Source organism: Rhamphochromis sp. 'chilingali', assembly GCF_963969265.1.
Source record: "Rhamphochromis sp. 'chilingali' genome assembly, chromosome: 21".
Classification (NCBI taxonomy): Eukaryota; Metazoa; Chordata; class Actinopteri; order Cichliformes; family Cichlidae; genus Rhamphochromis; species Rhamphochromis sp. 'chilingali'.
In genome coordinates, this window is record NC_137949.1 from 582,944 (window position 1) to 597,916 (window position 14,973).

The window sequence follows — 14,973 nt, forward strand, 5'->3', positions numbered from 1 at the left end:
TGTCTTTTATACAGATGATGAGTTCAAACAGGTGCCATTCATACAGGTAACGAGTGGGGGACAGAAAAGCTTCTTACAGAAGACGTTACAGGTCTGTGAGAGCCAGAGATTTTCCTTGTTTGAGGTGACCAAATACTTATTTTCCACCCTGATTTACGAATAAATTCTTTACAAATCCTACCATGTGGATTCATGGATGTTTTTTTCACATTCTGTCTCTCACAGTTGAAGTGTACCTCTGGTGCAAATTACTGACCTCTGTCATCATTTTAAGTGAGGGAACTTGCACAATTGGTGGCTGACTAAATACTTTTTTGCCCCACTGTATATGTGTGTGTGTATAACTAGACTTTATGCATATTATGTAAGGTGTGGATATATAAATATATGGACAACTCTGTGTATATATGTTTATGGACAGGCATGCAATGTAGTGACAAGGACTGACAAGAACTAATATTGCATATGAGAAATATTGAACATAGAAGCTACCATGGTGTATTGTACGCTGCAGGTAAGGAAGGAAAGTAGCTTTGCAGGGAAGCAAAGACCTGAATCTCTCATGGTTGGGGGAGGGTGTGTTTGCACAACAAAAGCAGGAGAACAATGGAGCTGAAGGCCTGTGAAAATCTCTGCGGGGTGCTAGGAGGTGTTAGGTTCAGGGGAATTTACGCAAATTTGCGCAGGGCTAGTAAATCTAGTAGTAGGGACTTGCACCAGGGAAAAAAAGCTCAGTAATTCTAGTGCCACTGATTACATCTCACCTGCTCCTTTATATGGCACCTATAACTTGTACATAACTGTGTAGATACTTTGTAGGCACTTCTTTAACTTTAAGTCTATTTTTTTTCTCTCATTCTAAAGAAATTTTAATGTAAAAATCTACATGCTGCTAACGGAGAGTACTTAGTCTGTTGAGATTCACACGATCCTGGAAAAATTCAGTTCAGTTCAGTTTTCTTATACAGCTCCAAATCAGTACAATCCGTCCTGCTCTGTAGTAAAATCAGCGACATTTGACCGTCCTGTTGCTTTTGGAGTGTATTTATTTATGTATCTGTATTATATTATACAAACACATTAAAAGTGAATTTCTGTCCAAAAAATGCACTCAGTTTACTTCTTACTCACTGTGAGCATCATTCATTATCCTCCCAGTTATTAAGGTTAGGATATGTATTTATTTTATTCCAATCCACTCTTCTCTTGCAGAATTTAAATAACCTTTATCAGATTTGATGGTTTTGTTACAGACTTTTAAAAAAGTGTTCTGCTTTTCTTTCACAGATGTGGGATTAAATTGTGTTAAAATGTACAAAGCAGTGATGTCATGTTTCGTGACGAGGACCCAGGCACAGAGGGAACTGATGAATTTAAGAATCTTATGATTTAAGAAAGAAATTTGCAGACTTGCACAGAGATGGTAAAATTATGATGACTGATAACAGAGACGAGGACAACAGATGATGAGGACAGGGAGGAACAGAGGGAACTCGGGACAACTGGAGACATTTAAGGATGCAGGGACTGACAGAGACGGGGAAGACGTCTCATCGTGACGAGTAAAGTTTATCTTGCTGGCTGAGCAGCTCTCTGGGTGCTCGGCACCCCAAAGCTCTGATCCTAGAATCGCCCCTGCCGTGGATTAATAATGACTAATGATTGAACACAGAGTGAAAAACACTCTAATAGTCTGTAGCTGAACCATCTCCATTACTCAAAGGTACCAGTGTCTCTCAGTATTTCAAAACTGAGGTGACATCATCATAGCTCAAGTTTCAACTTACCCTAAAATCCTCAAAGAGTCTTTAGTATCTTATAAATTCAGGAAAACAGTATTTCATATGAAATGCTTTATCGAATTTCCAAATAAAATTTGGCAACAATAAAGCTTTGTATTATTTTGAACCGTGCCAACTGTACGCAGGAATGTGAGTATTTGTGTACTGCAGCTGCTCTTTTCAGCTGCTGCCATGAGCTGCTCTCAGTTCTTCAGGCGTCCACGTTCAGTCACTGTGTGACCAAACCTCTCTAATTTCACACTTTAATTACAGCAAAGCAGTAGAAATGAGCAGCAGAATACCAAACAGTCTCCTCCATCAGCTTTAGTTCACATGTTATCCACATTCTGAAGAATCGCATTAATACTAACAAGTTTCCCTGCAGCACTGCTTCGTCTGGGGGAATCTGCTCAAATAGCTAGGAGGACCCAGCTTTAATCAATACAATTACTAAAAAAGACACCCAGCTATCTCCCTCTACTGCTCTTTGAATTTAATTTGTGCCTGCATTTATCTTTTAGTCGCTCTGGGAATCCTGTAGCGAGTCAATAACACCACTTCAGCAGTTTGAAATCGTGTAGTTTAAGAACCAGTGTTTCATCATCTTTCTCTGGGTTTCCATTTCCAGGGCTTATAATGAGAATTACACATGTGGAGTAAATGTAGTTGAGGTAAATTACACAACATTACTTTTTTATGCTACTTTGTAGAGCAAACTGGCAGTACCATCTGCTATTACTCTGATTTCTATAACATCCATGTTAATGCAGTGTTACAGCCCATTGTCTCCTGAGAAGCCAGTGCAGTATAAACACCAGTGCTCCGTCGGAGTATGGGCCAGCTTTTGTACTATGCTGAGCATAGCTGTCTTTTTCTTTGGTTTCTGTCTCTCTCCATTAAAATAAAACCACCATAAAAATGAGTAGCATATTAGTTTACGTGGGCCGGGTCCTCCGAAGACCGAGAAGGCAGTGAGCGGCGGTGAAATTGGACGAGCCTTCAGATATGCGTCACCGCTGTCTCGGTGGAGCAGATATTTGAAGTTTACACAGCTACATTCTCGCCTGAAAATATGTTAAAAGTTTATTTTGTGACCCAGAAAGAGTAATAAGAATAATATTAAAACTAACTAGCTGCCGCCATTGTTGGAAACTGGAATGGGCTGGGCCGCGCTATGAATTCTGGGATAGGTTAAGCCACGAAGGACACATCTGACCCATCCGTCAAACCTGGGGAAAAGGAGGACACATTTGTCGGCCAGATTCGGAGGAGTCTACGAATTTAGACAGCCTTGGGCCGCTGTGACATAATCGGTCTACAAATGCGGCCTCAGGAGGTTTGGACACAGTAAATGTCGCCCTGTGTCACGAGTGTTCTGCCTGCTTGTTTAGTTCCAGTTTGAGTTCAGTTTTGTCTAAGCCTGCATTCTGGCTCCTCCATCCTGCCTGCTTCCCACACACATGACACATGTCTATTAAACACTTTGATATTGGGTTGGTCAGTTATTCATGTTAGAGTTCAATGTTCTGCTAATGCTGAATCCACAACGAGCTTCCTTTTTAAAGCTCAGCTCGACAACATATTGCCTGCACAGTGTACAGATTAATCAATAATTTATAATGTAATCAGGAGAAGGAAAATTAGAAAAAGCCTTAAGAATAAATTATTGAATGTAGAAAACTGAGATATGTGGAAACTGTGGCGATCCAACCCCGTCTACACTTTCGGAAAGTCCTGTGCTCCTTCTTCCTGATGTTGCATCACTCGGTATAGCTGCATCCATCATTACGTCTGTCTTCCACCTGCTTGTCCAACAGGCAGACACAGGCGAGGAGATGGAGCTGGACTTTAAACCAAAAGCGAGCCTTTATTATGGCTGATGACAGCGAGTCAAAGCAATAAGCACAGTGGAAACAAAACTAGAACTAAACTGGGAAACTAAATACTGTGATTCAACTATGAAAACTCAGAAGACTATCACGAAGAAAACTATGACTATGTACACTATGTACACAACTGTGACTATGACTGAGACGACTATAGCTATGAAGACATGGGGGTGGTAACACAGACGACGCAACAATGAACACAGGAAGACACAGGAAGACCTGATTGGCTGCACACATGAGCCAATCAGGGAAAGCGGAGACACATGAGGACATGGCTGACACAAATGGATCATGATGACACCACAGGGAAAGTACAACTCAAACACAATGACCACAGAAACCACGTGACCTCTTCAAAATAAAACAGGAAACATCATGAGACAGAGCTGACAACAAGAACTTGACAAGAAACGCAGACCTGCAACAGATGAAGGGCGCGGGAGACTTAACACAGGGTTTGAGACACAAGGGGATCCAATCAACAGAGAACTGAAGGATGAGCAACATAGAGTTAGAGAGGACTAGCTGTGATTAACATAAACAAGGAATTCAGTTCAATTTTATTTATATAGCGCCAAATCACAACAAAAGTCGCCTCAAGGCGCTTCATAGATACAGAGAAAAACCCAACAATCATATGACCCCCTATGAGCAGCACTTTGGTGACAGTGGGAAGGAAAAACTCCCTTTTAACAGGAAGAAACCTCCGGCAGAACCAGGCTCAGGGAGGGGCGGGGCCATCTGCTGTGATTGGTTGGGGTGAGAGAAGGAAGACAGGATAAAGACATGCTGTGGAAGAGAGACAGAGGTTAATAACAGATGTGATTCAATGCAGAGAGGTCTGTTAACACATAGTGAGTGAGAAAGGTGACTGGAAAGGAAAAACTCAGTGCATCATGGGAATCCCCGGCAGCCTACGTCTATTGCAGCATAACTAAGGGAGGATTCAGGGTCACCTGGTCCAGCCCTAACTATATGCTTTAGCAAAAAGGAAAGTTTGAAGCCTAATCTTGAAAGTAGAGATAGTGTCTGTCTCCTGAATCCAAACTGGAAGCTGGTTCCACAGAAGAGGGGCCTGAAAACTGAAGGCTCTGCCTCCCATTCTACTTTTAAATACTCTAGGAACAACAAGTAGGCCTGCAGAGCGAGAGCGAAGTGCTCTAATAGGGTGATATGGTACTACAAGGTCATTAAGATAAGATGGGGCCTGATTATTTAAGACCTTGTATGTGAGGAGCAGGATTTTGAATTCAATTCTGGATTTAACAGGAAGCCAAAACAGGAGAAATCTGCTCTCTTTCTAGTCCCTGTCAGGACTCTTGCTGCAGCATTTTGGATTAGCTGAAGGCTTTTCAGGGAGTTTTTAGGACTTCCTGATAATAATGAATTACAGTCGCCCAGCCTGGAAGTAATAAATGCATGAACTAGTTTTTCAGCGTCACTCTGAATGAATAGCAAAATACAAAGACTCTCAAGTCCTAACTAATATTTGCAATCACAAGAACTCGTCCTATGTGCGAAAGATGTATAACTGAAGCCGGATTAACTGTGTGAGGTGTTGATGAACCAGCGTGAGGAGTGGGCAGCTGAAACAAGAAGGCATAAATGGACAAGCAATGAGATCAGGGTGGGTTACGCAAAGAGGATGCTTGACACCCAACATCTAGACTCATGGCAACATATATAAACTAAACAAAAAGCAAAAAATGAAGCTGATAATTTCAGATTCACGACCAAAAAAATAGATCCCACAGTCCGTCTGAAGCTTCAATCAGCTTCAAAGAATGTTTAAACTCTCCCAGGAGCTTATTAATGGAAAAGCCTGTGTGCCAGAAGAAGTGCGAGTGTGTGTGTTCATGTAGAAGCTCTTAACCTCCGAACATTTCAAGAATAACGTGTCTGCACAGAGGCTTTGACTCTATAATAGAGATCCAACTCCTGACGAATGGTATGAGCTGCTAATGGGGCGATCGTGGCTCAAGAGTTAGGAGTTCGCCTTGTAATCGGTTTGTAGCGCTTTGGGGTCCTTAGGGACTAGTAAAGCGCTATATAAATACAGGCCATTTACCATTTTGGTCTCTGAAGAGGAGCACAACAGAGCAATTAGTCATAGACAAACAGCTCTCTGTTTAACAGGAGGGACTGTAGAGCCATCAAGTCTCACCATGGGAGACTATGAAGATGAAAAACAAGAGGAGTAAAAGAATGAGAGGGAGAATAATCAAAGTTCAGTAATAAAATCCAGAGAAAAAGAAAAGACAGAAATGTGGGAAGGAAAACACTCATAACAGATTCTTAAACACAAAGGACCAATTTGCTGAAAAGGACATTGTGTGGATGTGTATGGGAGGTCACATCATCCTCAAAGGATCCAGACATCTTTTATACACATCAGCTGATCCACTGTTCATTAATGCAGATATCTGCAGACACAGCTCAGACTGCTGAAGGTCAAAGCAAGCAAGAACGGGGAAGGAAGGCGCTTTAACAATGTTTCACTTCCTGCAATAAATAAACACGACGCCAGAGCCATGCTTAATGGTTTAGTTGAAACAGAGCCACACAACGGGCCGAAGGATGCTGGCAGCACATGCTGCAGACAGAAGCACACACCTCCATCCAGCATCTGAGAGCAGGAGACGCAAGAGAGAGAGCAAAACCTCAATATTCTGCCTGGTGACATTTGGAAAGTAACAATACCTGTCAAAGGTGAGAATATTTTTATAAAGTCAGGACGTATTTGGGAAGCAAGGACGGTAGGTAGACAGAACTGCCACTTTGTAGTTGTTTTTCTTGTCGTGCTGACCATTCAAAGTTCATTAAGTGATGCAAGTGATGGCATTTTCAGCACCATCCATCCATCTTCTTCCGCTTTATCCGGGGCTGGGTTGCGGCGGCAGCAGCCCAAGCAGAGAAGCCCAGACTTCCCTCTCCCCAGCCACCTCCTCCAGCTTATCCGGTGACACCAAGGCGTTCCCAGGCCAGCCGAGAGATATAATCTCTCCAGCCTGTCCTGGGTCTGCCCTGGAGGCACCCAGAGAGCATCCTTGTCAGATGCCCGAACCACCTCAGCTGGCTCCGTTCAATGTTGAGGAGCAGCGGCTCTACTCTGAGCCCTTCTCACCCTATCTCTAAGGGACAGGCCAGCCACAGAGGAAGCCCATTTTCGCCGCTTTTCAGGACATTTCACAAAATTAGGATATTTTTCATCACAAACTGAGGAAAAATCTTTGGAAACTGAGGAGAGGAGATGACATTTTTAGATTTTCAGTCCAAAGTGATGTATTCAGAGAAATTGAGAAACAGTTGCATGTCGCTTTTGTGAGACACGATGTTTTTAAAAGGTGAAGATAGCTTTGGGAGAAAGAGATTTCTTCATGCCCCCCCCCCTCCCAAAATCTAAGATATTGCCAAACAATCTTTCTCCATTTAGCCTGTAACAGCTTACAGACCTTTCTGCTGATCGGTTTTAGCACAACAGTTAAAAATAGGCTAAATCCATTTAACTCTTATGTTAGTTAAGCTATTGTACCAGTCATGTGATTAATGCAGGTGTAAACACCCACAGTTTTGTCAGCAACATTAAGATAATAAGACAATCCCATTACTATCAGTCATTTTAATTTGGTTTATAACAGATTGAGCTGAAACATGCTGCTCACTGTGTGTGCACTGCTGAGCAAAATAAAGCAGAAATTAACTGACCCGAGCGGTACCAGTATTATTCCTGAGGAGATGCAATAAGTGAGGCCAACTCTAAACACTTGTTTAGCATAAGGGACTGAAGAGTTGTTTTTCCTGTCCCATTTGGTTCTTTAGCCGTGTAAAGGTTCTTTTTATTTGGAAGGAAAAATAAGCAGGAGCAGAGTCCTCGAAGGTGTCAAAAAGTGATTTATTACACACACACAGATAGTACAAGTGTGGGAAGCCTCGATCTTTGGTCTTCCCCTTTTGCTCTTTACAGAAAGCTTTATAGCCTTTAATGACGTCAGGAGGACAATTCCTGGAACTCCTCTTATCAGAACAACAACACTTTCCCAGATGTTTCCACTCATCAGTATCTGGGAATATAACCAATTTTGTACATGAGCGTGTAGTTTTGTGAGATTGTCAGTTCAGGCCAGAAAAAGGTCGCTATCCTCATCTGACTTGGGCTGCCTGGAGGTACAGCTATGCTGGTGTTTTTCACCACATGATAGAGTATTGTATCTAAAATGTGTTCTATTCTGCATGCTCTGAAATAACTAATGAATGATACATGATAATACTGATGATAACTGATGGTAAGTGATGCAGACTAATGAAGTAATGATGAACTAATGACAGTGTATGTAAATGATATCACCGTGAGATTAAAATAACATGTTTTTCTTGACAGCCGTCAGAACTGTTGTCTGAAGACCGACAAGGAGACCCAATGGATTTACTTTGCCAAATGGATCATCACGGCCGATCGATCGTATTGGTCCGATCGATCGTATTGGTCCGACCTTTGTTGTTATTATTTATTTTATTTTCAGTTGTTACAGACGGGACAGACATGACTGGGGGATAGGAAAGGGAGAAAGAAAGATGAAGGAAAAGAACAACAGAAGGGGAGAGGGACAGTGAGAGAGGAAACTTAAAAAGAGAAAGAAGAGAAAAAAATCTCCTGGATCACCTGTTGAGAGAAGAAGAAAAGAAAAGAAGCAAAAAAAACAAAACAAAAACAGAGCAACATACTAAACACAACAACATCATGTTAATCTAGCTAAGTGTAAACAGCAGTAAATACTAAATATTGAATGTTGTTGTGCAGCACGCAGGACAGACAGCGCACAATGTGCTTTGAAGTAGCAGCCAAGAAAGGTGTGATTTAAGTCTACGAGCAGTGAACACCCGTGTGCACACCTGTGTGGATCAGCGCGCTTGTATTCAAATGGTTTCCACATGTAATGGTCTGCAAGAGGATGTAGAGAGCCATAGCCCCGCCCCCCAGGGCATGAAGCAGGCATGGAGGAGATCCAGGCCCCAGACATCCAGAGGCCCCAGAGTGCGAGAGCCCAAGGAGGACCAGCGGAGGGGCATCCGTGCCACCCTCCTGGGAAGAGCTGAGGAGAGCCCCAGATGAGGGGTCACCCAGTAGCCACGGAGCAGAAGCCAAAGGGGGCTGCAGTGGCGTGCTCGCCGGCAGCCAGCTGTGCCAGAGTGAACCGAGTTGTCAGTGTTGTCTCTGTGTTGAAGAGTTTCAACACAGAGACAACACTGGAGCTGTCAGCCATCCATTCATGCACCTGATCTGAAAACTTCTCAAATTCCATTAAGTCAGCTGTCCTGTCACAACCACAGCAGTCACACTTCAGTGCAGCAGACCGAGTGCTTCACATCTTAGGAAACTGATTTAAATCTTCTCTTCCTCAAAGGAAAATGTCTAACACAAGGCCAGCTGCAAAGATGGCCGTCTGCACGGCTCATTGTGTTTTCAGTGGGAATCCAGGAGATCAGTCTAATGTTCAAATTCTCAGCAGATCTTCTCTTTTCTAGTCCTCATCGGTTCTCCTGCCCACCTTTCCCTTGACCTTGAAAACATCGTGGAGGTTAGAGGAAAGTGGTTAGGAAAAGGAAATAGGAGGTACATGTAGGCACTAACTACAGTTGTAGTTTCCTGAGAGAAACGAAGCTTTGCTGTGTGATAAGTGTCAGATCATGGAAGATAGGAGGTTACTGTCAAAGATGAGGACTGGTCAGAAAGTGACCTTTGACATGCGGGCCTCATGCTCTGACTCTATTAGATTTGTTTTAATCAGTGGAATTGTGGAGTATAATATAAAAAATTATATTAAATGTCACGATAACTTCAAGTCATTCAAAGATTATAATGGACAGTGAGTCCAGGCTGAATGAGTCCACAGCGGAAGTGTGTGAAGCACCACTGCTCTGCATTGTAGCGCTCTCCTGGTGAAGCTGGGTGTCAGCTGGCAGGCTGATAACAGCATAAATCAGCACTTTGAGTCTAGTTTGTTTATGTACCTGAGGGACATGTGCAAGAGTAGAAGTTAAAAATAAAACAAACTCAGAATCAACTGTAAGCGTAAGCATATCTTTGTCTCCAGGCAAAATGCACATGTTGGTTCGGCTGCCGCAGGGACGTTGGTCGGCTCTTTAAGCAAACATGCAGGACAAATACAGCTTTCCAATTAACTACAACGGTGGATCTTCCACTTGGACACCATGATGGTGTAAAGCTACCGGCACAGGCACAGGTAGAAGAAGTTGATCGCTGGTAGGTCTCAGCTCTACTGTGTTTGTCATGCTATATCAGTAATGTTTAGTAATCACCTGCAAATATGGCCTCCTCTGAATGCAGCCAGCCTTAACACAGAACACGCTTTAAACCAATTTGATTTATTTACTTAATTGTATTATTCATATTGTTGTCTTGTGGATGTTGTGGCAGAGCAGACGGGGTTCAGACCAGAATGGAGAAAGAGAAGAAAGAAAAAGAAAACGGGGAGAAAAAAGAGAAAAGAATGGGGGCGGGACTCTTTCTGCTTTGTACACAGCAAAATGTCCCTCAGATTTAACTCATCATTTCATTCTGGCAACAAACTCATTTTGTTTGAGGTTAAAGGCTCGCAGTGACAAGCTACAGCAAACCGATGCTTTCAAGCTTTGCTCCAGATTTGCTTTAAAAGGTTTGAAAAGAGTCTTAAACATGTCGTGTTTGCCTTTAGACCCCCTCAAACACATGTGCAGCAGTGGGTCAGCTTTCCTTATTGAAGATGGGTAGTGATGCTTAGCTATCACATTTCTGTCTCGATAAAAGCTTTTAAATAGTTTTTGGTGCTCAACAATCAAATGTTGTAAATATATTGTCATGCCTAAAGGGGAAGACTGTGTTCATTAACAGAAGTAACAACAGCAACACTTTTATTTTCCTGTGAGAATGATGTCACCAAACAGCAGTGGAGGGGGGGGGGGGGGGGGGGGGGTCACAACAACCAATGTCTGAGCAGAATTCAAACCAATGCCATTATCAGCACTCTCCAAAATAATCTTGTAGCAAATCCATTACTGAAGCTAAATCCTGAGTCTTGTGTCAGAATGCAATTTGACCTCATAGTGAGTCACACCCTCAAGAAGATCACATTAAATGAACAGTTACTACAAATACCTCAATGACTGAGTGCAGATCTGTTCAAACCACATATGGATTCAGTGGTGGGTTTTCCTGGCATTTCACACACATCGTATCGATTACCTCAGGATCATCCCCACTGTGGACTGTTTCACAGTCTTTGCACTCAGTCGTACACTACTGGATGATGCTCATGCTTGTAAGCAAATTAAAACTATTTCAGCATCACTGACATTATGTCTCCTCTGTAGGTTCATGTACTTGCAGAGTAGTTCAGGGTGCCAGGTGGTGTTTGCTGGCACAGCTGCTGCATATCACTCAGACTGATTCTCTTTTTTATACAGTAGCATGCTGGGACCTGGAGACTCTCACCAATCAGTCTGAGCTGTTGTTTAGCTCGTTCCTTACCATACTGGGTTTTTGCAGAGTTCAAGTTTTTGTTTCTATACAGGTGTCTAGTGTAAAGACTCACATGGTGTTGCAGTCAGCATAAAGTGGCATTGAGCTACTCCATGCAGGAAGTAACTGAAAACATCACATCAGAGAAACAGATCTTTTTATACAGTCTAGTAAACATTCACCGAGCTGCCGTTTCACTTTCCTTCCTGTCTGGCTGTCTTTGACTCTTCTCACCTGCATGTTGTTACTGTGTCACTTCCCTTAATTGCCCTGCGGTGTGGTGTCTTCCACTCAGTCGCTGTCTCAGTGTCTGATTCCTTCCTGTGTTCTCCCTGCCAGTTGATCTTTTCATTGATTTAGTTTGCTTCTTCGTTTCAAGGACTTTTCTGTTTATATGTTCCTGACTTTGAGTCTGCATCTGCGTCATTACCTGTAATTCTTCAGAATATGCTGAGACCACATAATGGACCAATGAGAAAATTGATCCCACGGTGGCGTCGTAATCAAATGCAGCAGCTGCACTCTCTGTGTCTAAACTTTATCTACAGTTTAGTGTCTAGGGTCTTAACAGTGTTTAAATAGTGTTTAATGTCTACATGTTTACAAATGAGTGCATGTAGTTTAACCAAGATGATGTTGCTTACAAGATATTGTTGCCGCTTCCTTTTGGATGTAAGAAAGAAAACCGAACAACTCATCTTGGAGCTGAAAGTTATAGAGGTTCACTGGGGCCTGGGACTTCTCCACCAGGTCTTTACACCAACATATCTCACTTAGATAGAAGGGGCCAGAAGTGGTGTGAGAGAAAGCGGCGGATTGGCTAGCTGTTTGCCCAAACAGGACCCAATAACATCCCTTATTCTGGCCAATGCACTCTCAGCAGACAACCAAATAGATCACAATCCAGTCTTTAAGTGATGAATCCTGCTTCTGGGTCCAAACTACTCTGCATTTATTGAGGCTGTTGTGTTTTTAACATGTTTTAATGCTTTGTATCTTGTTCTATTTAATCTGAACAAGCCTCTAAAAACAGTCAGTGATCACTGTCGGCCTCTCTCGGTTTTTACCATCGCTGTTCATTTTAAAGCTCAGTTTTTAAACCCTTACGATGTAGCTACAGCCCAGCCCATGCAGCAGTATATTAATGACTAACCTGGGATGGATTATCTCAGTTGTTCTCCTGACTGAAGTTTGGTCCTTTTACAGCATCCTGCCATGTGATTGCATTTGTCCCTAACCATCGGGAACCCTCACGTTAACTTCAAGTGGAAAAACCTTAGCGTTCATCCTCCAGCTTCACTGTGTTTATATTATGCTAACATAGCTGTGTAGCTAGCTACCACGTAGCACATCATTATATACCAGCTAGTCCAACTTCAGTAACCCTACAAACGTCACTGCTGTTTAGTTTTCTGTCTTCATTTATGTTGGAAGTGATAACAGAGCTGTACGTTTGAATTTTTCAGAAATCTCTCAGTCAGAACATGCTATATCATGTTTAGGTGGAAGCTAGCGAGCTAACTTCCTGCTAACTTCTAACTCTGTTAAATGTAATAAATTCTGTTTTCATGGATCCTGGATGTTAAACTTCATAGTTACACCTGATAAAGCAGCAACTTTTTTCATCTTTATTACAGATGAAAGAATTTAGACCGTTTTTAACTTTCAGTGATGCTTCAGTGATGCTGCAGTGATCGTTGGACTTTGGGACCTGAAGCAGAGTTTGGACCCAGAAACAGGTCCAAACTCATGACGTCAGACCAGACAGCTGCTAAGATCCACACAGCATGATGTAAGGGACGTTGTGTTTTTATTTTGATTGAATCCTGCTTCAACAACACCCTAGACTCTGCCATTTAGCTCGCTGGGCTGACAAACTATCCTGCTGACTACATCTTTATAGAAGAAGGTAAGACTTGTGATGGGTTTTCTTAGTCACAAGTGCCAACCCTTCTGCCTGCCTAGAGAATTTACATCTGTTAATCTTGTTGCTGTTTACACCCCTCCCACTGCCAACATCAGTGACAGACACGAGTCCATCAGTAACTGATGCCCTATAGAGTGCCTAGTAGGAAGAGCAGGAGACTTCATTCACACATATTTAAAGGTTTTTATTGCCCAATCAGCACCAACATGTTGACTTTCCAACAAGAGGAAATGGCCTACTGGGCTTGGTGTACACAGCCTATAAGGGACAAGGCCTCCTGCCTCCCCTGCCCTGGTCTCTCTGATCACATCACCATGATGCTGAGACCCACATACAGACCCACAGCGAGAGTCATCAGACATGCACAAAATCAGACACGAGCGTGGTCAGAAGGGCCCTCCTACGCTCTGAAGGACTGCTTCAGCACTACAGACTGGCAGCTTCAGATATGCAGCCACCTACAATGACCACACAGTCACTGAGGAATATACCGAGGCTGTCACAGCACAGTACCAAATGCATATGGCTGGCAGGTTCTCAGGTCTCTGCATGCACGCTGCAGGACTAGCCAGCCAGAACCAACCGGTCTAGTGTATTCAGTACAGTGAGAACATATCTGATCATTTCAGTAACACCACAATCTGCCTGGGGTGGCATCTAAACTCTCACAAACTATAAACCCGTACCTCAGATCTTTGATGTCACATTGCTTGACAGCCTCAGTGAGGAAACACAACACACTGGTACAGAAGACCCCCCCCACTGTATGTCTGGCTCCAGCCATTGTAAAGAGGACCCTCTCTGAGATCAGCCCACATAAAGCTGGGCAACATTTCTGGTCCTGTTTTTATTTTGCTGTTGTGCTGGAGAGGTCAAGGACGTCTTTGCTGACGTCACCATCTATCTAAGCTAAATTGTTGCTCTCAGCTGTCTGTAAGCTGCAACTGCAATACCCCTCCCACAGTTATAATAACTGGTGATCATTAGTGCATATTTTCATTTGTTCAATCATCAAAGCAAATACCAAGAAGTGACATGTCAATGCTGGCACGGTTGTCACGGCCAGGCGGATCAGCTGCACGCTGATCAGCATTTTCTATCTGTCTCTCTCTCTTCCTCTCTCTCTCCTCTTCTCTCTCGCCGGGGCGGAACTCACTGTGGGCCCACGCCCTCGGCCCACGCACTCAGCCCACGCCCTCGGCCCACGCCCGCGACCCACGCCCCCGGGAGACGAGACACCTGGGTCTCATTAAGATGATCAACATTTAAGCCAGGAGGTGACTGCTGTTCGTTGCTGGATCGTTGTCTGCCACGCGTTAGTGAAGCCAAGCTACAGCAAGTCAAGTCAAGTGTGTTTCTTTTGTGCGTTGTACTTAACCCCGTCTCCCTGTCCACAGAGCTCCCTGGATTTCCCCCCCGTGTGATTCCCGTGTGGCGAGTGATGGAGTGAGAACCTGTGATCGTGTGTGTGGATTATCTGAAGAACGCGTGCTTTTCCCCTGGACTTCCCTGGAGCCCTTTTTCCTCACTCAGCTGCACATAGCTTCCCCCCCCCCCCCCCCCCCCCCGCACCTTCTTGTATATACACCTGGTGAATTGTAAATAAATCTTTCTTGTGTGCATCTGAGCCCAGAGTCCTGCACTTGAGTCCTCCTCTAAACCATAACAACGGTGGATACACATATTATGAAATTTAAACGTATACACTGCATACAAACAACAGAATTCCCCGCTTGCCCCTGTGGGCGGTCTCTCTTTCAAGCTCGGGTCCTCAACCTGGGATCTGCTGGAGCCACTCGCCTAGATTGGGGGGTCAACGCACCAAGTGCTCTGGTACCGGTTACCTTCACCCTCCACATC